The sequence below is a fragment of the Heliangelus exortis genome, chromosome 16, assembly GCF_036169615.1.
Source record: "Heliangelus exortis chromosome 16, bHelExo1.hap1, whole genome shotgun sequence".
NCBI classification, from domain to species: Eukaryota; Metazoa; Chordata; class Aves; order Apodiformes; family Trochilidae; genus Heliangelus; species Heliangelus exortis.
Window position 1 is genome coordinate 9007115 of NC_092437.1, and position 25762 is coordinate 9032876.

Here is a 25762-nt window from a genome sequence, read left to right on the forward strand (position 1 = left end):
TAATGATCATGTAAGTATTCATAACTGAATTATATTCTTGAGTAAGATAACTTGCTTCTTTGCATTTATTTAGAATTTTACAAACACGTTAATTCTTGAAGCCAATCCTGCATAGCTTTGCCAAAGAAAAAAAACTGATGAATCCTAACAGCTTTTTCATAAGTTTTTACTACAGTTGTATCAGCCAAAGTGAAGCAACTATCTGAAATAGCCATGAACAACCATACTGCTACTTGCAGAATTTTACTTACTGTAAGTCAAGCAGTTGACAGTTTCAGTGCAAGCACGTACTGCATTTGGACCTTGTAAAAATGTATTCAAAAAGTTAATATGAGTTTTTTATCCACATGAATCTTAGCAAGGCAGAGCTTCTCAGAATAAATGTCATCAGGACTGTTTGCAGTAAAATCAGAAGACATTTTTCGCCATGTAAATTCTGAAGTTTTTTCATCAGTAATACTCCATCAGTGTGGGTTTTTCAGTCAGTCGAAAGACATATTGCTAATAATATGCAAACCATAAGTAGGCAACACCTTATACAATGCACCTTAGCTCCCAGGCTGTCCAGAATATCACTATGAGACAGTGCAAACTTGAGGCACGTTTACAGAACAAAGCATGTTTGCAGAACAAATCAAATGAAATTTTAGGTAAATATTTTGTTCAACATAAAGCAGATTAAAATTCTTCCTGGTTTTCCCATGGAAAGAGGTGGCCTTTTGACCAAGGATTCTACCAAAAGTTGTAATTCTGATGAAATACAACAATCAGTCTTAAAGATCATAGTTTTAGCACCTGAGTAGTTTTTGCTATTTCATCCCCTGGGTCAGATGTATCTGTGTAGAGTGGTCTTCACTGGATGGCTAATATGAATTAATTTCTGCCACTGGGTCACTTTCAGAATGTTTGCCCCAGCTTCATTAGTGGTGTAATTTATGCCACTCATCAACTACATGGCTGTGTGAATGGGGAACTCCTAACGAGTCTTCAGGATGGCTGCTAGAGTATTGCTCTAGGATATGCAGGAGTTTTAGTAATATGGCTATTCCTGTGCATAACCAAATGAATCTCAGATATTTTGCAAACTTAAGACTATTCAGATAAAAAAGGAGCAGGGCTTTTTGGTGGGGAATGGGGAATTTGATGACTGTTGACTCCCCAGGGTTTTGCAATCTCCGTGATGCATCGCATACACTTTTCACTGTCTTCTTGTCCACTGGTTGTGTTTATGAGTGAAAACATAGGAAGAGTTCTGTTCTGAGTCACACTGAATCTGCCAAGTACCTCAAACTGGCATGCCAGGTTGGTTAAGTTCTTCTCTTGATAAGGGTAATGAGAAAAATAGCCAGAAAAATGAGGGAAGGAGAGTGGGACAGTGAGTTTCAGACTTGAGAGTGGTGCAAGACAGATGGCTCAGCTGGCTCCTCCACCTCAAGATGAAGATAACCTGGATTGGACTTAAACTGGTGACAGTCTGTCTTGGGCCATCTCCTCTCACAACCTGAATCACTGTGAGCCCCAGCAAAGTTAACAAGGTTTCATGTGAGCCACGTAAGTGAGAATGTGGAATGAGATAAAACAAGACTGAAAATCCCATGCAGAAAATGCAGTGAGGAAACAGAAACAAGGAAGGCAAGGTAAGATTATGCTGGCCCAGATGGCATCAGGTCACATCTGCAACCATCTGGCCTGTGTCTGGCTACAGGAGTATTGTTAACACTGCAGCATATCAAACATCTTCCCTTTGGGTTAGGCCACATGCCTTAAATTTGTGTTTTTTATTCTCACCCAGTTGTAATTTGAATTGATATCCTAAAAACTAATAAGAAAAGCCCAGCCATGTCTGTAAATTGAGGCAGCATGGTGAGACCAAAATCAATTGACTCTTTTAGACTTGAAATGTCTAAACAATGTCATCTGTTTTATTATTCTGTATGGGCTTGATCTAACTCTTGCTACAGTCAAGGAGTAAATGCAGAGCCTGTCCTGACAGTCAGCCTTATCACCATCAGGAGTGATGGGGCTTATAGCATTTTATGTCTGCTGCCAAGAATTAATTGTGTTCAAGTTAATGCCTGAGTTAAGATTAATTTCTGCTTGATTGACAACTATTGCTATGGCAGGAAGCATAAACCAAGAGGAGATATCTTAGAAATGATCCATTTTGTCTGGATTACCTTCTACAGGTGGGAAAAGAAAGAAATGCTTCACTGTTCTGTTGAAATGCAACCCTGTGTGTCAGGGCTGTAAACAGATGTCTGCTGCACAGAAAGTGTTCTGATTAACAGTAGTAGCTGTTGGGGTTGTGCTACAAGGAGGCAGTAAAGAAAAAGGGCTGCTTTGGTGACAGCCAAGAAATGGGAAGAGCATGCTGGCAGGAGTAGAAAAAAGGAAGGCATGGGAAAAAAATCAAGGAAATTCACCTGGGAGAACATGGCAGGCTGGGAGAGACTGGGCATAAAGAGGCTGATCAGCTGGGGAAAAATTAGTTCTTGAGTCACCAACATACTTGTGTGTGTGAACAAATTCCCCTAGGGATAGTGTAGAGCCTGGCTGGGGGCTGGAGTAGGAGCCTGGAGAGAAGGAATGGGAAGAAGTAGCAGCAGTATTGTGGTTTATGGGTAGGCAGCAGTGATGTAAAGATTTGTACAGGATGTCCAGTAAGGTTTCCCCATCATCTCTTAAGGTTTGTGATGAAAATTGTTACAGACTTCAATATTAATCAGAATATTAACATTACATCCCTTAGTAATATATTGGGTGTGCCCTTAATATTTTAGTGGGTTTATGCCAGGCCTAAGATAGGTCAGATTAAGCATTCAAAAACTTCAACAGTGTCTGCTCAATGTCTTTGAATAAGTGGTTAGAGAACATTAGAACATTGAGACATGATGGGAATGAAAACAGCAGCACTTCTGAGAAACATTTCCTTCATTGTAAATGTATTTTGTTGAGGTTTTGTTTTGGTTTGTTTTATGAGTTATGAATATAGATGCAGGGACAGTTTCTGGCTCAGAGCCTTCAGCTCGTAAAAACCTGCCAGGGATCCCTTTCTTTGATACACAAAGGACCTAAAGTGTTCCTTGTCTTTGTTCTGTTTTGGTGCAATTGTTGTTCAAAATGATGCTAGGTGTACACAGGGTGTGTTGATGTTAGGCCTTGTGGGTGAGTCTGTCCAGAGGCTGAATAAGCCTGCCTGACGCCCTAGCACTACCTGGAGTGTCTGTATTGGAATAAGCAGGGATTTTTTTTCATTAGAGATTATTATTAATTACAAGTATTACTATTTCATTTCAAAGTGCAGCTTAGGAATTGCAACATTTTCCAGTTCTCCCTTGGCTCAGTATCTCATGGCATCTTGGATGAAACTGGGAAACACTGTCAGGGGGCAATAGAAGGGACCTCATAGATGAGAGAAGGCTCCAGTCTCAGTCAGAAGAGCATTTATCAACCCGAGATTCCATAGAGCATCCCAGCAGTCAGCTGTGCAAAGGCATCAGCACACCGTGCACTACCATTTTTCTATTTTCTTTTGAGCATTACAATGCCACCACCTTGGTTTAGATGAAACAAGGCCTGTGGGAGATGTACAGGAGCAGGATGGAGCTCCTGCACCATCTGGCTCAGACAGAGGCAGCACTGCTGATAACTGATTGCCAGTGATTCCCTGATAGCCCCTGTGAGAGCTCAGAGAGCTGGGAGCTGCTCCACCACGAGGAACAGTGGGCTGGACCTTGCTTTCTGAGTAGAAAGTTCCAGCTTTGAGCTGCAGCTGAGCACCCACCACACAATCCCATTCCCCTCAGTCTCCTGCCCCCCCAGGGTGACTGCTGGCCACAAATCTTTCTCCCCCAGCTGCTGTGCAGAGCAGAACATGAGCTGAGGCACAGCTGGAGTATCATGCCCTATCTCTGATGCTGCCCCTCAGCCCTTCAGTGTCCAACCACACTTGAAAGGAACAGAGGGGAAATTGCTCCAGAAGGGCTGTGCCTTCCCTGTCTCTCCTGAGGGATCCAGTTCAGAATGTTCAGCCTCTTTAAAGCTTGAGCTCTTCAGGCAAGGAACGTGTATTATCTAGTTTGTATTTTATGGCAGTATATGAATGTTTTGTTATAACAACAACAACAACAATAATAATTAGGGCTGTGAGAGCCCTGGAGGGCTGGAAAGGAACCAAGCCCTGCAGGTTCTCTCGGATGTTCAAGTTTGACAAGATTGAACCATCCAGGCTTAACCCCCATTGCTGGTGCCCTCTCTCACCCTACTGGCTACCATTAGGACCAGGAAGTCTGCTCCTGTCCTCCTCATGTCAGCTGGGAACTGGGATACCCTGAGGCTTCTCAAGGGAGGAACCCACAGTTACTGAGGAGGATGTGAGTGAAACTCACTGAACTTTCATGAATGTGGGCTGAGGGTCGTGAATCATCAGATCTTCAGCTAAGGCCAAGCCTGAGTGGGTCTGTGAGTCTCACAGAGCCAGACTGTGATTTGGGATTGCAACACTGTCCTTTGTCCATAGAGCACTCTGAGATCTCTGGGTGAAAGTCCCCCTTCTGTGGCATTTAAAAAACACATTGGAGGCACTAGAACCAAATGTGCTCTGTAGTGCTCTGAAGCCTCAGGACTTTCTTTGGATCTCCTGCAAGGGTGACAGCAGGATCTTGAAGCTGATACTGAAAGATGGAAAAGCATTTTTTTTCCCAGATCTTCACACGGAAAGCCTGTGTGGACCTGGAAGGAGATGTCCCTGATGCACCAAAGGGTCAGCACTGGTCATGTTCAAGATACTGTACTGAGCTGAGGCACCAACAGATGCATTCCCCAGTGAGGCAGCCAGGCAAGCACTGTGTACAGGGGTCCAGGCATTCCTGAGTTCTCCTGAGCTCTAATCCCAATTCCCACAGTGTTGCCTCAGCTAATCGCTGCCTCAGTTTTCCTCACTTGTAAAATGTGGGGGTAATAACTGTGCATACCTCACAGAGGGCTGTGAGGATTCATTAATTAACACTGTTCGGGAAGTGCTTTGAAGATGAAAAGCCCTAAATAAATGCTGGGTGTTACTAGTGCTTAGTGAGTACCTTCACAGCCACAAGCAGGGTGTGCCTGCAGGAAGCAGAGCCATAGGCTGAGACTTATGGCTAAGTGCCTTCAAAAATAAAATAAATGTGATCAGTAAATGCACTGGAGGTCAGCTTCCCTCTCCTTCCCCTTGGGGAGATCTCCCACCTCAAAGGAGCCAGGGTTATTCTTTGCCTCCTCCACTTCTGGGAGGCAGGAGTGATGAAGAGAGAATTGTACGTGAGGTGTTGATGCTTTAACACACCACAAGCAACTGGTTTACTCTAAACCAAACACGTACAAAAAGCTACATGTTCAGTACTGTCCTCACAGGGACCAGAAATCCTGGGGAGTGTGAGGTTAGGAGACATGCAACTCTCACAAGTCTATTTTGCCAGAAGAAATGTGTGTTTTCAAACATTTAAATGCTAGGGTGGGTGACACACACAAACCTTGTCACTGCTAAGACAACCACCCAAATGACATGCAGGTGGCCAGTCATGTATACAAGTCCCATGACTCCCTGTGCAGTCATACTAATTACATGCATACTTTAGGTACACGAAGGCAAATCTGTACTTGCTCCTTCATACACGTTTGTATGAAAACGTAGATGCTGATTTCCTCTTTTTTCCCCCTCTGGAAAATCTAGTATTTAATATTCACCTGACTAGACAGAAATAAGAGAGAATGGATTTTTGATTAGGTTAATTGTTTTTAATGACAGCCTGCCATATTTGACAGATCCCTCTCATGAAGCTTCAAGAAAATCAGACTTTACTTTCAGATGTACTGTGCATATTTCTGTATTTAGTAGGCTGCTGAAGTTTCATTTTCTGAATTGGGAAGGGAGGTTGCTGCTTTCACAGTTCTTTCCAGGTTTGTCTGGCAATCATATTCCTGGGCAATAATAATGTATGACCCAGGGAGATGTCCAAGTGGAACTAGTGGCAAAAACTGGTAAGTTAAAGGCTGCATTTCCTAGCCTGAACAAGACTTGATTATAAAAAATTAATTCAAGACCAAACTCTGAAACAGTCTCGAATGTTCCTGTATAAGAGATTGAGGCAAAGTGTGGACATTTTTCTGAGGTAGATACATAAATTGCTTTAAAAGCAAGTGCTAGTTATTAAACAATTTGCAACACTAAGATTCATCAGACATATCATTGGTTCTTTAAACTGTACAATTACTCAGAAAAGAAGATATAAATACCTGAGTCAGCTAAGCCTGAGCCCAGAGTGTATCTGTTATGCCAAGAATACTGTTGGACTGGTGAAGGGAACATGCAGAGAGATCAACAGAAACAGCCTGGGATTTTATTCATCCTGGAATGCCCTCTTGGTTTGTTCCTTCTTATCATAAGACTTATCAGGCAGCTCGGCCACACACTGTAACACACTGAGCACCAGGCTGGGACACAAGAGTACCACTGCTGGCAGGTTGTGATACTTTAAATCTATGTGCCTCAGTTTACCCATTGATTAAGATTATAACCTTCCTGGAGTGTTGTGGTGATTAATTATTAATGATAGTAAAGCATTTTGAAGATGAAGAATGCTACATGCTGGCTAAAGATACTAATTACCTCAGACTCATGATGAAATTTTTGTATTTACATAATGAACCAGACACAGAAGAGGCTCAGAGATGGTCTCTCCTGGTGAACAGATTCTTCTATTCAGCTGTCTCTGACATTGACATTATCTAAATCAAATCAAATCCTTTTTTCCAGGGGGAATCTGCTCTTGGAGCAAGCAAAGCCCGCATGCTCCATGTGAGACTCCCAGGATGGCAAGCAGCCACAGTACCTTTGCTAATTTCAGTCCCTGCCCATGAAACTCACCTCACCCAGAACTTGTTTCAACTTCTCCAGCTGTTCTTGGCATGTGTTGTGATTTCATAAAGTTGATGCCATCAACTCCTACACATATGGCAAGAGAGAGTGAGAGAGAAAACCCACACACAGTAACTAATATATAGGGAGAAGAGATATTTGCATGGGAGAGCACAAACATGAGGCTTTTCTAGCTGGCTCCAATGGCTCTTGACTGTTAATGCCAAGATGCAAAGGATATGCAGATGAGGAGGGTGACTCAGAGAGTCCTTTCCAATACATAACTCCAGGAAGACACAGAATGCTTTGAGCAGGACCACTCAGTTCATTTCATGGAGGTCTGGGGGGTAACTCTTCCTGCAGTCCACACAGTACTGCAGAGCAGTGTCACTGCTTGGACTCTGCCAGGCTGGGCAGGTAGTGTGTGATGGCTTCATGGCTGGGAGTTTGTGGTTGTGCATTATGGTGGCTTCCTGAGAGACAAATAAGGAATGTAGAAGGTGACACATCTCTAGGCCACTGCAGAAGCTGGAAAGATCTTATTCATGGTCCAAATGCAGATGCAATCTACCCTTTGAGTTAGTTTTGCTAAACATACTTGTGGTATAGTATTTTTAATCTCCTTTAATATGCTTTTTCCTTTTCCTTTGGAGGCAAGTGCATTTTTTTCAAACTTTCTCAGCCTGTGAGACTTGTTTTCAATCTGTAATTCTTTATCAAAATTATGCCTAATTATTTGGTAAATCCTTTAATTTTATAACCTCGCACTGGTTTCAATGGGAAAAATCTGGAAACTACAGTCCAGAGAGAATTTGAACACAAAAACTGAGTGCAGGTAATAACACCCATTTCCACACTCACATTTAGGTCTGGGCAGATTTCCAGGGGAGACACATTTTTCTCCTAGAGCCAGGAGTTCAGGAGGAGCAAAGTTTTTTCAGCACTGAGCAGTCACACAAAACTTTTGCTTGGGACTTGGTCTGCTTGGGATTTGGCTTATTGTCCTGGGAATAAGGCAAGAGTGGAAACAATAGCAAGACTCCTCACAGCACCCAGCTTCTTACACCAAATGGTGATGAATCTCAAGTTCTTTGCTCACTTAGCCTCAAAATCATGGGTGGCAATGGACAGTGGATATGTATCAAGACTCAGTGCCTCTGTGTTGATGAGGCTCCTCCCTTGCCAGTCTCCTTCTCTAGCTGGACACAGGATTCACAGCTTCCTGGGAGCTTCTCAGCCTCTTTTCTCCTGCCATGCGGTTAGGATCTGCTTTGCTCTGCCTTGTTAAGTGCAGGACCCAGCCTACCAGCTGCAGCTGCTTCATTAGTCACTATGGGCTGCACACTTGGAAAACATTTAAATGCGTTTTATAGTGATTGAAAGACTACAATGACATTTTGCTAATTATCTCATTGCATACCCAGGGAGCCCTGCAGAAGCTTGGCCACATTATGGAGTTTATTGGACACCAAGTATCAGACCTTCCATTTCCTTTTCTATTTATATTCTCTGCATTAATGAAAACACAAATCTTTCCAGGTGACTTGTTTATTAAGTGAATTTAGAAGAGTTAAAATTTGCATTTATTAATTTCCTAGAAAAACTGGTATTGCTAGTTTCTTAGAACTGTAACTGCTATCTCAGATTTCACTGGATACCAGGTGCAAGTCTTGGGTATAAGACTTTGTTGATGATTAAGCCTGTGACGTGATGTCCAGTGGCACAGAGCACCTGCAGCTCCCTTCAGCTTCTTGGTGGCCCAAGGGGGACTCAGCACCTCGGACAACACCTCTGCAACCCTCTGCAGAGCACAAACCAGTGCAAAAAGTCTTCAGGAGCAGATATTCACCTCTGCGTGCACAGTGTTTGTATAACCTGAGAATACATCTGCTGTCATTTCCAATACCTGCAAGGGATGGCACATCTCAGTTATTGTGAATTCCATGTTTAAGCAGAAGATGGGAGCCAAGTCCTAAAGCTACTCATGTCTCTATCCGTGATCATGAACTGGTTGTATTTGTAATATGAATGTTTGGGTTTCTGAGCTTAGGCACTTAATTTTGATCTATCCTTATCCGAAGAAGCATCTGTAGTACCTTCTCCCCAAGGTAGTACTCATATATCCCTCTGTGTCCTCAAGTTTCGTTCTGCATTTCCTTGATTGCATGATCAGAAATGCTCTTTCAGTAATTTCAACTTATTTCATTAATGATGGATCTTTTCTCTCTGCAAAACCACTTTCAAATTGATTTCTTTTACTGGGTCACTGTTAACTCCTCTATGCTCTGCATAATAATGCTGGAGATTTTTTGTAGATAGGCATCATGCCAGTCTCCTTCAGAAACTGAATTACATCTTGAGCAGGTACAAACTTGGAACAATTCTTACCTCCCAGGTAAAACAGCTCATCTGATGCATAGGCATACCATGAATCCTGCACAAACTGAAGAGCCTGGGAAGGTGGAAGGAAATATTTCTAATTCATAGCTAAATTTCTTCTGATGAAGGATATGTACAACCAACTGCAAGAAAACAAATTATTGTTCTGATTTATTTTCCACTGTTGTAATAATTGGTAACATTGTTCTTCTTGGCAAAGATGAATAGTTGGAACTTGACTATTTCACAAAGACAAAATATCCACAGGGAGTGATTTTTGAGGCAGTCATAGGATGCACCCTACAGAGTGTGATTCTCATGACATTAAAGCAGGGGTAATGGCATTGCCATTAACTTCTAATGAAAAAAGAAATGAACCTGATAAACACAGCATAAATGTTCTATGGAAAGGACAATAAAAATATTACATTTTAGGCAAGGTCTGTCTCTCACTGGAGCCAAGAGTTGAGCTTACTGAACTTATCCAAAACAGGAAAAAGAATTTATGACTGTGGAGGACGAAGAAATACTGCTCTGAATCTGAGCTGCTGAATAACTCTGTACCACAGAAGAGATCCCCCAGAGTTTTGCAATAGTAACTGTTGTGTTACTTTGTGGAATTTTCTGATCCTTTGATAGTGTCTCCTTCTTTTAACAGCAAAATACACACTGCTTCTTGAAAGTTTTTAGAATATTTTCCCTTATGCTTTTATCCTAGAGGAGAAGGCAGGACTACAAGTGGTATTTAGGACAGGGAGCTGGCAATCTGGATTCTTTTCAACTTTGTCACTAACCTGTGGTATGACTTTGGTCTGCTCATTGTACAGCACCCTGGCTTAAAAAAATCTGTGGGGAGCCTCTCTGTGCCTCCGAAAGGGTTCTGTTTGTGCCTACCAAAGGGACTGCCTTTGCAAACTTGACACTTGGCAGTCCCAGCTCCTGCTCTGCTTCTTTGCAGCCTGGCAGAAAATACTCCCACTCACAGAATCTCATGGAGCTGTGCTGAGGTACACATTCTCAGGGGTACCCTTTGACTCAGTCTGTGATTTCCATGGAATTGTAACACCATAATTTTGTTTTCATCTGCTTACCCCCAGCATCAGACAAACAAGCAAAAAAAAAAAAAAAAAAAAAAAGCAAGTGTTTATTTTGAAACAATTAAAATTGAACATTTAGATGCACAGGGAGGAAGTAAACAATTAAAATGTATTATAAATAAATACATTTTTAAAAAATTATTATTAAATTTTATAAGCACAGGCCAGTGTTTTAAGGTATTCTCCCTGTAGTCTAAAAGAATGTCCACAGTCTGGGACACTGGGATCCATTAGTCCAGCTGAACATACACCATGCTCCATCCTTCTTTGGGCAAGTCTTTGAAGTTCTCCGCACTTATACTCCCTAGAAATTAAGTTTTATAATATAAATGCATCTCTAATTGGCTTTTACCAAAGCCAGCAGCAATGGATATTTTAGCAGTGGTTCCTCTGGGTTTAGACCTAATTGACCAGAAGTTGTGTGACCTCTATAAATACACCTACTGGCCCTTCCTGGGAACTGGCTGCCTTATTATTCTTCCCTTCCTCCTAGCCAGCCTGCTGGCTACTGCTTCCCACCCACTCTGGGCTGCTGCTCCCTTCCTCTCTTTAAACAGAGTTATTAGTATTCTCTTCAAGACACTGCTTATATGCAGACTCTAGTAAGTTATTATTTATGATGTGTTGCTGGTTTCCTATAGAGACCTCATCTACATGAATATTGATTATTGATTGAGAGCGAGTTGCTCTGAGAGGACTTGCCTATGAGAACGTGAATTCCTTATCCTCATCCAGAGCCTCAGTCACTTAGGCTAAAATTTTCAAAACCCTTCAAACATACTTCATTTTTTAAATTTGTCTTGAGGTGATTCATTGAGCACCTCGAGGCTTAACTGACCTTACTTGATTTTGGGTACTTGCCTTGAAGGGACTCAATTGTCACTGGGTCCTTTGAGATTCCCCTGACTTTATTTGGGTGCTTGCTGTAGGGGATGCACACAATGGAAACAACAAGCTAAATAAAACCATGGGCTTTTGGTAAGTGCCTTCAACTTTAAAATGTGACTTTCAGTTTCTAAAGGCTGGCAGGGAGTTAGTTTTGAGTCAGTCTTTGTGTGGTCATTTTTATTCTGGAATGAGAGTCTTCTTGCACAGAGTTACACTAAAAAGTTTTGTCAAGAGACAGTGTCTTTTGTTTCTATGAATTTGCAAATATTCCCAAACAAGTTTGGTGTAAGCCAGCAAGACCCAGCTTTTACTTACCAAATAAAAGCACCTCCCTGAAAACATAAACCCTCAGCTCAGAGCACCAGAGCTGCCGGAGCAGAACACGCTCCTGACTGCACGGTGCCAGTGGCCATCAGTAGCCAAGGCTGTTTGCCATGGGCCAGACCAGGTAGTTTACAGCTGTTTCAGAGGATCTCTGTGTAATACTGTCACAACATCGTGTTTTGATGAGACTTTAATAAACATCCTAAGTTAAGTGAATTACTCTGATGAAGGGCATTATACACATACAGCTTGCTGGCATTGTTGCCTAATTATGAACAGCAATTAAGACTTCACACCTACAATTTGTATTCACACTGTAAAATTCCCTTGCCTCGAGTTCCCTACTACTACAGCAAATTTTATTTATCCAAGTGCCATAGCACAAGACACATCAGCCTCACATCTTCAACTGGCAGCAAAATGGCCCAGACCTGAAGCAGCCAACTCGATGCCACTGTGATTGTGGCTTACGTGTACCTGAACAGAGATTGTACACACCTTAGCAAACTGAAGTGAAATGATAGTGCACAGGCATCCAGCACATACCACCAAGCCTGATTCTGCAGATCCTCAGACCATGAGTGAGCTTACCCACAGGAGCAGCCCTGACTGGGGACTTCAGCTCTTGCAACATTGCAGTGAGATGATTTGCATACACACAATTATTTGTGTGGGTACATTCTTGTATTCTGCCAGTCTTGTAGTCCCCAGGTACCATCAACTTCGAGTGACCTTCCTGGGAGCTGGAAATGTTTGGGACTTCATCATATCCCATGCACCAGTCCTAATTCAGCAATTCATTTACCCATCTCAGTAAGATTCATACATATCCTTAAGTGATTTGTGGAATGGGGAACACAGTGAATAAATTTATGCGCCTCTAATCTACAGTGTCATTGTGCTGCCCAAACACTGCTTTGAAAACAGCGCTGTCGGTGAAGAATAAAGCCAATGCTAATGTTTTGTTGTTTTTTTTTCCTGGTGCTGTTAGGCTGGGTCAGATTGGGAAATCTGTGTGTAAGGGAGGGAGTAGGCAGGTACAAGTAGTCAGTCCAGCTGGCTCTAATGGCAGTGTTTATGAGAGCTGTGCACTGGGCCTGTGGTGTGTGACACACAGCAAGCAGAGCACAGATGTCTTCACTTACTCAGCCAGGGCAGTTACTCATGGAAGTAGCTACCTTGGAGCCAGAGGGACTAACCAGGGGATCTACGTTACATTATGATTATTATTATTATTATTATTATTTTGGTTGCTGATGTCTGTAGGGAAACCAGAACATGGCTGCAATGTTTGTACAAACCACACAGTGACAGCCCCCCCATCACAGACTGCATCTCTTGAAAAATGCCCATTTTCTAATTCTGCTCAGGAGTTAGAGCAGTTATACTGCTAGAGTTACACTATACACTACTTCCAGCAATATATAGTGAATATATTAAAGAAGAAAAGTCTCCAAGTGGCTACTATAACATTAGTACAAAGTGATGTTAATAAATGAATTGACTTTGTTTTTATTAGCTAAAAAAATAAACCTACGCTTATGTTGTTGGAGTGAAACTCAAATCAGGACAGACAAGAACACAACTGGTATAAAAACTGCCACACAGTAAATCAAAGAACAAGAAAAGTACATGTCTATTAACATTCTACTATAACATTCCTCACAACCTCTCTGCAATGTGGAGAACTGTGAGCCAACATTTCTCAACTGTCCTAAAGAATGCAAAATGTAAATGTTTAGAAGAATGTTTTTCTTGCCAAGCTGAGAGTGATCATAAACATCAGCTTCTAATAGAAACATTTTTAAAAGATGCACTCCTTGCTGCCAGCTTTTGAGAGCAACACCATTTAAATTAAATTGGAATCTCCTTGAATTCTTGACACTCCATTGCTGCCTTTTATATGCCAAAAATTGTTGGATTGATGTTATGCTTGAATTTAAAGTATGAACTGCAACTGTATTAAATATGCTGCTTAAGTATCACATGGATAAACAATGAATTACCTGCCTAGGATTCATTCTGAGGACAGGCCTAAAGAAAATCTTGAAGGAAAAGAACCATTGTTTTAATTATGGTACTTTATTATGATATTTATATGGCGTCACAAATGTGCACGGTATTTCCCTGCCAAGTAGAATTTATGACTTTGTTGAGATGTAACTTTGCCATAGCACAACTTACTCCTTATTGTACCCACTCTGCCTTTCATCTGAGAGGTCTGAAAATATAATTGATAAAACAGTGCTGTGAAGTGCCATTATAGACCTGTATTCTGTAATATGAAATCTGGATTCTGACAGCCTATTATTTCTTCACAGTGACATCCGCCTGTTATTTATTGTCAGGTAATCTTAGCCAAAATGTTCAAATCTAAGCAAATTGAATGCTTTGTGAACTAGAACCAGTTTCAACTGGCTGTTTTAGTTATATCATCCTGAAATTCCAAACAAATCAAATTACACAATTTTAGCAATTTCTAAGTGCAAAGTTTTAGCTTCAGGGTTTGGAGTTACCATTTTAGTTTGGTGCTTAATTGTATTCTTAGAAACCCTTAAATCAAAATTAAATATTTGAATCAAAAAAATTTAATTACGAACCGGAACATGTTTTTTTGTCACTGCTGGTAGTGTATCAAATGTAGTATATTCATAAAAAAAAGAGCCATCTCTGATCACAACCCAAAGCAACTCCTTAAATAATCAGTGTTCATATTCTCCAAACTCCCTCATGTTTCACCATGGTGGCAGATGGACTGGAGATGACATGGCTATTAGTGGATAGTAGTTGTGCAACTTTGCAATTTTTATTTTTGTAAAGACTTTGACATAAATTAGGAAAAATCTGGTCTTAGATAAACTTTTCAGGCTTTATGTGTAGCCCATCATACCTTTGGAACCACTTTTTTAATTTAAAAGATTCTGAAAGGCAGAGGGAGCAGTTTTAGGTATCAATCCCAAGGAAGTAGGTACTTAAAGAAGGACCATGAAGTTAGTACTGTTTTGAAAACCACAATACTGAAATAGCAGTGCTATATAGTGAAATCATGAGGTTTTATGTTCAAAAACAGTAATTTTTTTTTTTTTTTTTTTTCTTTTGGGATGATGACATGATTCATTTGCAGACTATTTCTGCAAGCTGGGTATTTGTTCAGCTGCCTTGTTCTACTTCATAAGCCTGGGTTAATATGTCTTGAGTGGACATAGAAGACAGTGTTTAAATCAATTTCATCTTTTTTCTGTTTTGGTTGCTACAGAAACAAATATGAACTTTAGATGGAGGTGACAACTGTTAACTGTGTCAAACAAACAGAGACCAAGAATGGGCACATGTGTGGAAATGACAAGTCAAGCCTCACAGCATGGAAAGACCCAACAGCAGAGAATAAAGGGATGTGAGATGTGCTGTGCTCTTGGGAATTTTGCCATAGAAGCAGAACGGAGTTTTTCTTTCAGGTATGAGAAGTACTGGAAATTAAAAATATAGAACTCACATTAGGTTAAGACACTAAGCTGTTTCCTTTCTAGAATGAGCCAAGAAGCTGCAAAAGCTGGGTCCCTAAACTGGTGTATTCTAGCCAAGCCTTGGCAGAAGTCTTGCTTCCAGCATCCCTTGAGGATACTTTTACTTCCTATTAATATATATCATAGTTATCCTACTGCATCCTTGAGTTCTAGAAGTCTTCCTTTTCCATCTGGTCAAGAGCCTAAAGTGTACTGGAGACAACAGATGTCTTTGTGTTGTCTTAACCAGGCTTTGAATCAGAGGAGAGAGGTCATAGTTCTTACATTTATAATTTGTTTTGCAGATAAAGTGGGATATTTTGCTGTTGTTTTTATTTGAGTCTCAGATAGCCCCAGAACTAACAGAAGTACCAAATATACAAAACAAGTTTCATGCCAATGGGACAACTAACAGGGTTTATATGTGTCATCCCAATACAAACAAGATCTTGGTGGCACAACTGGGAGTGAAGCCTGAGTCCTGACTTCCCTTCTTATGCTTCCCCATTTGATCATGCAAACTCCCCCAAATTATCATTAAATTGTGCAAAGAGAAACATCCAGCAGAGACCAGCTCTGCCTAGCTCCTATGAGCTTGCCAAGGCTGTTGGGATAGTGAGGGAAGAGACACACAACTCATTTTAGGAAGGTTGGTGTTTTTTTCCCTTTTTTGTCATATTCTTTGTAAAGGTTTGTGAAATGCCAGGAAAGAACAGTACAACGAACAGAAAACAGTCCAAGGAAATCAGCCTTCTCCATGGCACTGCCCAGCAAGCACCCAGTGTACCAGCTTTGCATAGGAGTGTGTGACAGATGGGGACTCTGATTTCTGCTGGCATCAGGCCTCTCTTCCCTTCTGAATTCACAGAGCAGAGAAAGGGCAGAGAATAAGAGCCTTTCCCTGCCTGGCTGAGGATCTCCTTTACCTCTAATACAGATGCAGGTTCAAAATTATTGAGTCCATAATTTTTTTTTGCATAATTCGAAGCCATAAAATGGAAGCTGCCTTTGAGCATATGCCTCTTCCTCCCTTGCAAGTTAGGGCCAGATGCAAAAGAGAATTTAAGTACCTACAACTCAATAGGTTCCTCCCTCCTCAGGATAGCATTTCTTTCAGTACCAGCAACTCTGTGTCTAGACATGCCCAGAACTCCTGTGTTCTGAGCAGCTTAGTACAGAGTTCTAAAACCCACTGGGATCCCAAAAAAAGTAAAGGATTATCTTGTTTTGTCAGGACAGCCAATTCAGGTGGAATATGCTGAGCAGGCCTAATACACACCAGCAAGACCCTCATATGGTGCAGTCACAGATACTTTTAAGCTTGCCCAGGTGGGAGAGGTGCTCTCTGGCTGGCTGGTTTGGTTTTGACTGACAAACCTGAGTGGTCCTCAGCCACTTTGCAAAAGGGTCCAGGCCTGCCCTGGTCTTGTGGGGATTGTCTAAGAGACTAAGCATTCCCTTCAGGAGTGAGATGGTAACTCTGAAAGTTTCCAATACAAAGAAGAAACAAAAACACAAGCCCCTTTCAAGGAAAACATAAATGTAAAGAATTAAAAAAAAAACAAAACAAAACAAACCCCCCCCCCCAAAAAAAAACCCAACCAACAAAACCTGAAGAAACCACAGTTATTTTGCTGGCTAATATCATGAAGACATGATAGTACTTGCAGCTTCCTGCTTGGACCTGGCTTGCTCCAAAGTTATTTTGTGTGTTAATCATGTGGTTTAGATGATGAAGATTAGGTCTGAGTGAGCTAGTTCAGATAAAAGGGGAAAAGGCAGCAACCAAACCTTCATCCAGAATTCCAACCTAAACTTTTCTAAGCTTTGAATTAAAAAACAAAACAAATAATTTTTTTTTATTGTTATTCCTTTGTTTTGCAATTAAGATTTTATTTAAAGGCTCTATTATTCACTAGCTACAGTTACTCATTCAAAGCTTTGAAAGTGCACAGTGCTGTAAGGAGTGCTGTTATCACTGCAAACACAAAAGTACACATTTCAAGTTCACAAAAGTACCTTTCTGTCTCTTTTCTTGAACTGGACTTCTTAATGGAATTAGGTTCTTTAATCATTTTTATGTTAGTTCCAGTGTAACTACCACCACACTAGACAAGTTTCTGCCTATTTTTTTCTAGCCTGGAATGCTAAGTTACAGATTGCCTGATAAAGACACAAGCCAACAGCTAGCAATTCAACCAGTGTTCCTCAAAAAATAAGTATATAAAATCATATTCCAAAACCCAAAAGGAAATGTGTGAGTGGTCTGTCTCTCAAAAAAACCCAAGAGCTGCTTGCGGCTTGGCAAGTTTGAAAATTCAAACTATGTTCTTTAGCATTTTACTACGTAATGCTTTTAAAAACTTATTTTTAAATGTTTTTCTCAGCTGATGGCATACTTTTGTGCTTGATTTGCACGTATTTGGCATGCAATGCACAAGGGAAGCAAGGACCTACTCCATTTACGCAGCAGATGCCAAATACACCCATAACAATCCTGATATTTCCTCAGTAGGAAGATAGACACAGACAATAGGCAGAGAAGTACAGTTGTAACTAATGGCCTTGTCCTCCATTGCTTTTAAATTACGCAGACTGAGAGCCTGGCACTTCCAGATGTTCTAGACAGCATTTTACACACCCTGTGGACTTGCTATGAGTTCATGGGTTTGGCTGCATAGTCATAAGACAGTGGGGAATGAGGCTCTAAGGGATATTGTGTATGAACACTTGTGTTTAGAGAATCAAGTCTCCAGTTTTAGAGTCCAGTATAGTGCACCAACACGCAGGAAAGCTGACCTGAAATATCCCATGCTGGACTATCTATGGGGTCAGGTCAGGGAGATACCATAACATCAGGCATTTCACAAGACAGCTGGACCTTGGTCCTTCCAAAGTACAGGCAAATAAATGAGATGCTCAGACTAGAAGTTTAGCTCCTTCCCTGTAGTCAATGGCAAGACACAAGTGCCTTCAAAAAGAGATTGAGCTTCCCAAATATTAAGGAAACAGGGATTCTAACAGTTCAGTAAGATTAATCTAAGCCTTCAAGCCTTAGAGGGAAGTCGATGCAAAAGTGTCACAGAAGGACACAAAACTGTAACAAGCACTGCTGTTCAGAGGGTTCCTTTTTCTGCACACCTGCAATGACCAATTTTGAGTGGGTATGAAGGAGGAGCCACTTCTCCTGACAGCTGCTGTTTGTGCAGTGGTTCCAACCCAACTTCAGTCAGGATATATTAAAAAGACAGCCCAGAGTGACTTCCATCATTCTAAACTAAAGAGGCTTGGATTAACCACAGAATCTTCTGAGAGCTTCAGCCATCACTAAATAAGACACACAAGCCTTTATCTGTGGCTTATCTATGCATCCATGTTTTTACTTTAGTGGGACTTAGTGGTGCAAAGTGGCTGCTGTGCTGAGTGCCACTCAAACTTGTCCACTGACAAATTCCACACTTTTATAATAACTCTCTTTCCCCTTCTGTACCTGGAAATACCACCATGGCCTCACATTTACAGTGAAAACAACTAAACCACTTCAAAAATAAAGTGCCCTAGGAAGTGTCTTTGAAATTTTTTTCAATGCAGAATTAAAAAAACATAACATGCGGATGTAAATAATCCTCCCTGCAAGGAGTGCAGTACAAACATCTCAGTGTTTTGCTAGTACCTGAGAGCTGGAATGCAAAACTGTCTATAAACAATAGCAAAACTGACAAGTCTGTTTTATTTCTCTTCCTCCTCCATCTGTACTCAGTGTAAATTAATAAATATTAATGAAAAATAGAAGCAATAACACATATCTGTTTATTTTTCTCCTTTTATTTTCTGATCATGCTTAATTTAAGTGTTTTGGAGTTACACTTAGTCATATATATGGTTGTTTAAGTCTTTTATTAGCCATGATTCAGTCTGCATATCAGCATAAAGTGGTGCTCATGCTCTCAGTCTGTATCTGTTCCATGATGCTCAGTTATCTGTCTGCCCTTGAGCTATTGGTAGGTATGGATTTGCATGTACACTGTTCTCCTATGACAATAGTATGCCAGGAATGACCGGTCTGGTATTACCTGGTCAGGTGAGGTTCCATTCAAATAATGTACATGCCACCAAAACAATTCAGATCAAAGGTCTGGCTTTCAACAGAATTAAAGTGTAAGGACTTCTAAAGCAATTTTAGCAGTTGGCTTTACAAATGAACTTATGTCAGCTGCTCTGTATGATGACTGACTAAATTACTTGTATATCTAATCTTATCTAGTTATCTGTCTGTCTGTTTTTCAGCATTTCAGTACCCATCACCATATTATCTAGGCGCCACCGTAAGATTAAGAAGCTCTGCAGTGACATTCTCAACATGATCTGTTCAAAGGTCATTAGCAGAGCCTTTCATATTGGAAAAGATTGGAGGAGAGTACGGAAGTGAGCCACAGGAGGAGAGAAAAAGGAAAAGGAGGTGGTAAGCTGTTGGAGCCATTTTGGTTGTGCTGGTCCTGTGTGGCTTGCTTAGCTGGCACTGGAGGATGGGTACTTCATGGCAGCTGCCTTTATTCTGCTACAGGGACAAGAGTACTGGTACTCACCCCAGAGAGTTATCTCACATGGCCTTGAGATTGCTGTCCCTGTGCTTTCTTCAGAGGCTTCCTACATGCTCGGTCTTTATGATTCCTGTGTATTACTGCCTCAGAGCAGAATATTTCTCTTAAAAATTCCTAGTAGAGAGCAAGTGCTGTGACTTGGGAACCACATTCTCCAAACTAATGTATTATCATAGAATCATAGAATTGGCTGGGTTGGAAGGGACCTCAGAGATCATCAAGTCCAACCCTTGATCCACTACCACTGCAGTTCCCAGCCCATGGCACTGAGTGCCACATCCAGTCTCTTCTTAAATATCTCCAGGGATGGAGAATCCACTACTTCCCGGGGCAGCCCATTCCATTACTTAAAAATTTATTTTTAGCTTAGTGTGCAAGTCCTACAACTCTTGGTGCTTGGAGAACCCAAAAAGGACATTTTTCAGTGTACACAAAGTTACATAGGGCAATGGAATCAGGAAAGGTAATTTTCTCCCACAAGGCCCAATACAATTTTGAGTGAAGTCAGTTGCTGTATTATCTCTGATTACCATGAGCACATGCTGAGGACAACCTGGGAAACTTGCATTATGGAAAGCTGGCAATGGCCATGCTGTGTTCACTGGTGCAGTCTGTTGCTGCTTTTTCTGGAAGTGTACTGGTAAGTGAAAAATTTGCCACACTTCTCTTTTTCACCACTGCAATTAGGAAGCCTGGGTCAGTCCTGAGGAGGACGATGACAGTAGGCTGAGATGTTGCTCAAACAAACCCCCTGAGGTCTTTTGTACCCCTTCTGGTACAGAAACCTAGGGGATTTACACTAGGGGATAAATAGGTGGTTCCAAAGCGAGAAAGAAAGAGCCAAAGTTGGAAGCTAACCACAATCCGTGGGTGTAAGCGATTACCAAAGGCTTCCAGTAACTCTGCTATCATCAGAGACTGGCTTTATGGGTATGGCCTCAAGAAGTTTCCCTCCACTTAATTAAAGAGGCAGATAAGTATCTAGGTGGAGTGTGCAGATAGGTTCTGAATGAGTTATCCACTAAGGCTGGTTCGCTGCACCTATTGTTAAAGCCAAAATAAAATATCAGATTAATGCATTATATTTGCCTATTATAGCACTATGTCATCATTATATGACATGTTATAATTAAAGCCCTGCATTAGAAACAAAACTATTTGGCTTGGGATAAGTTGCCTTTATGACTTCTGTGGTTATGATTTCCTCCTTTTCTTAACCCCTTAAAAGTGCATAATATAGCTATTTGTAACTGTATAAAGAAAGTTTCTAGTTTCAGATTCTAATCTCCACTAATTCAATGTAAATAAAGTCAAAATCTGGCACAGAGTCTTTTTCTGTGTCTGAATATTTGCTATTAGAGGGAAATCCACGTTGTTTGGGTCGAAGGAGTCACAAAGATGGGCATTAGATTAAATGAGTGTATACGTAGCTCCCCATCTAGCAGTGTCAGCTGTCATTCAGCTGTCCACATCAGGTCTTGTGTTTGTATAATTCCTCATTACTTTTCAGTAGAGGAAGCCACTCTGCATACTTTCACTCTTCTTTTTCCTTCCTGAAACTACTTGAGGAAAAATTGGTTATTAGACTCATTTCTGGACCCGGCTCTCGGGAAGCCATGCTCACAAATGCAAATCTGCAAAATGGGTGTGTGATTGCAGGTCTGACTTGGAGATACGATTAAGATTACAGTTTGGGTAACTGACTATGCTAATGTGTTTAATTAGTGATTTGCATATGCAGGCTTTTGAATTTCAGTAGTTGGTGATTCATGCAGTGAAGCGCCAACTTTAGCCTTGCTGTCAGATGTAGACAGAGGGAGGATGCCAGCAGTACCCCCTCTCCCCCACATCAGATGCACAGAGCAAGTGCTGTCACCAGTCAAGGTGTAATTTCTCAAGAACAGCCAGGGCTTCATCTGTTTGAGAAGCAAACGTTGTAGGGCGATGAATCTTCCTGCTGTTGTTAGGTAGCCACTTTTATTATTTAATATTTTGCAATACTCTTATATAAATCTAATTGATGTCTTTTGTATTAGTAACTGAACTGTGCATTTGTTTACTTTGGAGATGACCACCTTAGTGAATGTTACTGCTGAGAGGACGTTTGCCAATAGCTAGGGGTGATATCCCACAGTCTTAGTCAATCGGTTGGTGAGAGTTTATTCTGCTGCTGCAATGCTGGTAACTCAATAGTTTGCTTCTTAATTCATGGATGACCTTTCATCTAGAATTGGAGAGAGCTGGATTTGACCTTGATAACTTGCTTGTGAAGTTTCAGGGCTTAGGCACACCAGGAACTATTTCGTTATTTCTGTTTCACTTAGATCTTGGAAATGGTCATTCTCTTCATAGGGGCAATTTCTCCCATGCAGGAAAGCACTGAGCATAAGTGCCAGATCTCTCAGATCATCAGTCTGGGATATATACATTTATATTTATATATAGTGCTTTATATAGTTTAATTGAGACCTTTTTTTAGCATTTCATCTAAAATAACAAAACTCCTATAGTATAATAATAACAATATGCAAAAACATGAACTATTTTTGCATAGAAAAGTTATTTCACCAGCTTTTGCCAATGGTACTGTGGCCACTGCTCAAGGGTAATTTCCTTTCTATAGCTGCTTACTCACACGAGTAAGTCACTAAGCTTGATCCCACTGTGACTGCTCCTGTTTGCACGGAATCGGTGGCTGTGGAGGGATGACTCAGAGGGCAAAACGGGATACAATGGGCCACACATGGACATTCCAGAAGAGTGTGTTCTCTCCAGTGCTAATTAATTTTCTGCTTGGTAAAATACTTAACAATACAAAACACTCCTAATTTCTTTTTCCTTTAAACATTTCCATCAGTCTCTTAAAGGTGCTTTTATGAACTCCATTCAGTCCTTTTCTATGTTGATAGATGACTCAGGACTAATTACATGGCTGGTTTATGATCATGACATGTTGTCCTTGAACAGCATATTATTACTTACTTACTAAAACTGTGACAAAACCCACCAACCTTAGGAATTAAACAATATCAAAAGAAGGAAATTTAAAAGGAAAATGCTGAGGACTGAGTGAAATTTTGTGAAGGCAGAGATCAAATTCCAGGGGAGAGAAGACGCTATCCAACTTTGAGGGTGATTTCAAATACCTTGAGAATATGAGGCATGATAAAAATATGGCCCCTGCAGAGAATTTCACCATGAGGGAAAGCTTCTCACCAGGTGAAAAAAATTACTTTCTAATAGCATCTGCCTACTTTACATATATAATGAGCCAAACTCTATGTGGTCATGTTACTGTCTGGGAAGTTCTGGGAGTGAGGGACAATTTGCTTCCAGTCATTTTCACCAGAAAACTTTCCCTGCTGAATTAATTATTATTTTTAGCTTTTTATATAAACTTTAAATAATATATAGTCAGGTATTGTCAAGGTCTCTTGCATCATATTTCAGAGTTCTTTAAATAGGTAATACTTGAGACACCCTTCTCTCTTCTCCCAAATCCAGGAAGTATTTTTCCACAGATAAAAGAACTGAGGCAAAGAAAGTTGAAGTAACTTGCCTGAGATCCTGAAACAAGTTTCCAGCAATGCCAGATACAGGACTTTGCTTTCATTACTCCAGAATCACTGGGTCATCACTCCTCCCTCATTAATGCAGGGCGGAGTCTCTGCAGCAGAGGCTAAAAAGCAGAGAAATCTGGGTTTACCAGAGGACCAGTGCAGTGCACAGTGCCAGGTCCCACCAGCTTACTCAGCTGTGTACTGTGGCCAAAGCCCTCCTGAGATCCCAGGCTCATGTTTAATCCTTGGGGGTAGGCTGGAGGAGAGCACATATTAGCTGAGAGGTGTTTATTTGGAGGTCACATCCAGCTCCCTTCTCCCCTCAAGAAAAGGTGTTAGGTAGTGGGGGGAAAAATCTAGTACTACATTTGTAAAGATGTTTATAGTACACAGGCTTTTCTGCTCTAGATTTGTACATGAGAGTGATTATAAAAAAACGTGGATCTTGACAAGCTGTGGATGCAGGAGGCTGAGCTGGTCAGAGTTCCCAGGACATCAGGCAGTGAAGGCACCATTCCTGACAGGCGAGCATTACACCCTATGAAATGTTTTTGACATGGATAATTAATTTTCCTTTTCACTTCCTAAAAAACCACCAAGTGCTGGTGATAAACTCTTTTCAGAATAAATCCTGTTTTGAAGCAAGTGAGAGTTGCAAAGGTCTGGAATATTGGTGTCAGAAATGCTTATTTTACACCAGCAGAGAATAAATGTTTCAGTGGTGAATAAGAACAGTTCATAAGAAGGGAGCAATATGGGGCTGTTGGGAGTTGGTCCTCACTCTCTTCTTTAATGCAGATGAGGGTGAAGCCAACTTGTGCTTTGGCAGCACAGTATACTTGTCTTTTCCCAGACAGAAACATATACTACAAAGATAACTTTTTTTTTTGAGGAAGAAAACCAACCCCATCATTTCTGGCCTGTATAGTAATCAAGATAACCCTCAGAGTGGAGCAGTGTGCAAGAAGTAATGGACCCAAGAGGGCTGCATTGCCTCTTTATTGTAGGAATCTGTTGCTTAGGTTAGGAATGTACCAACTGGAGTGTACAGGTACTTCCTTGATTAGCATTTTCAGAGTCTTGTAAAAAGTATTTCATTTTGCTCTCTCAAGTAGGTGGAGCTTTGTTGGCAGGTGGAGCCTAGGAAATGGTCACCTTTCAATACTACCTTGAATCCTGGAGTTATTGCAGAGAAGGTGCTGCAAGGGACTGCAGGCTGCATCCTCCAGCCCTGCTCCATGGGCTCCCTACTAGACAGCAGGGAGTAGTAGTGGAAGGGTTACACAAAGGTGTCAGGAGTATTTGTCCCCTACCCTGCTCCTGCCTGTCTGGGTTAGACCAAGTGCTCTACAGAGTGTCCCGCTGCCCCTGCTCTGGGAGTTAAAGCTATTAAAGCAGGATTTTGCCTCTTTTTTTTTAAAAAGTAAACATTTTACTTTTATCTATCATAGTCAACTGACTAATGCCAGTAAAGCAAGCCTAATTGGCAGGATTTAGAGACTGATCATTTCAATTTATGCCCAGAACAGGTAGGGCAGCAATGAAAGCTTCTTCCACCCAACCCCACCCCTTCTCACCAATGTGCCTCAACCCTGCCCTGAAGGGACCACCTGGAGGGCTGAGAAGGGAGTTCCCTCCCTCTGTGCAATAAAAAGGCACAGTCCTACAGTAAATACCAGGTTAGGCTTATGGCTGTTTAATAGCTAGTGTACCTCTGGTAATAAAGCTCTTGAAGGGCTCGTGCAGAAGAGCACCTGCTAGTGTATTCATGCAAAAGCAGGAGCCATTTGCTAAGCCTTTAAGGACTTGGCAGAAAACACTAGAATGGAATTTTCACTTCATGTTACCATGAGGTCAGTGAGAAAACAGTTCATTGCCCCTAGCCTGTCTGTTGGAAATGATTCCCATCACTGCCAGTTTGCAATAGCCTTCCCAGAACCATGTACTGCTTGGTATCACTTCCTTCTTTTCAGGCCTCTTCACCACATGGAGGTCTGCCTTGTTCTTTTTGCCAAAGCCTTTCCGATCTGTCACCCTTACTCGTGAACTCCATCCCCTACAACCAGACACACAGCTGTATTACAAGAGATCTGAGTGCCTCAGCCTCCACAAGCCCAAATCCACAGGAGCTGATTCTGGAGAAAGGTGCAATTGACCGTATTTTTTACTGGCAGAGGAAGAACTACCAAGGAGTCGTGGTGTCAAGTGGGAGCAGCTTTTCATCTAAATAAAATGATCTAAAAAAAAAAAAAAAAATGAAAAAAAAAAAAGTAAGTCTTGTACAAACCTGTACAAACTTCATGTCACTGTGAGCCTTTACTATATCAGACTTATGCAATTGCAGAACTAAAATAAAAATAACATTTTCCAGTAGCCATTGGTAGTACTCAGATTGCCCAATGCAGGCATCATTGCTTTTCTCAGCATCTACTTTATCGGTTGTCTTCCACCCCAGAGAAGTCCATGGTTCTTGGCAGCAGCTCTTGCTGATGTGGAGTGGGTGATTGCTTAAGAA

At 41.2% G+C, this 25762-nt stretch overlaps 1 long non-coding RNA gene across 1 annotated transcript in view; it reads left to right on the forward strand.

Moving 5' to 3' along the window:
- The window catches only part of LOC139803703 (uncharacterized), a 44941-nt gene extending 23931 nt beyond the window's left edge, over window positions 1-21010 (forward strand). Inside the window, exons 2-3 of the long non-coding RNA XR_011729134.1 lie at window positions 14840-15038; window positions 19374-21010. This is a non-coding gene — a long non-coding RNA (uncharacterized lncRNA). The remainder of the gene's footprint in view (window positions 1-14839; window positions 15039-19373) is intronic.
- Window positions 21011-25762: the final 4752 nt, after the last annotated feature.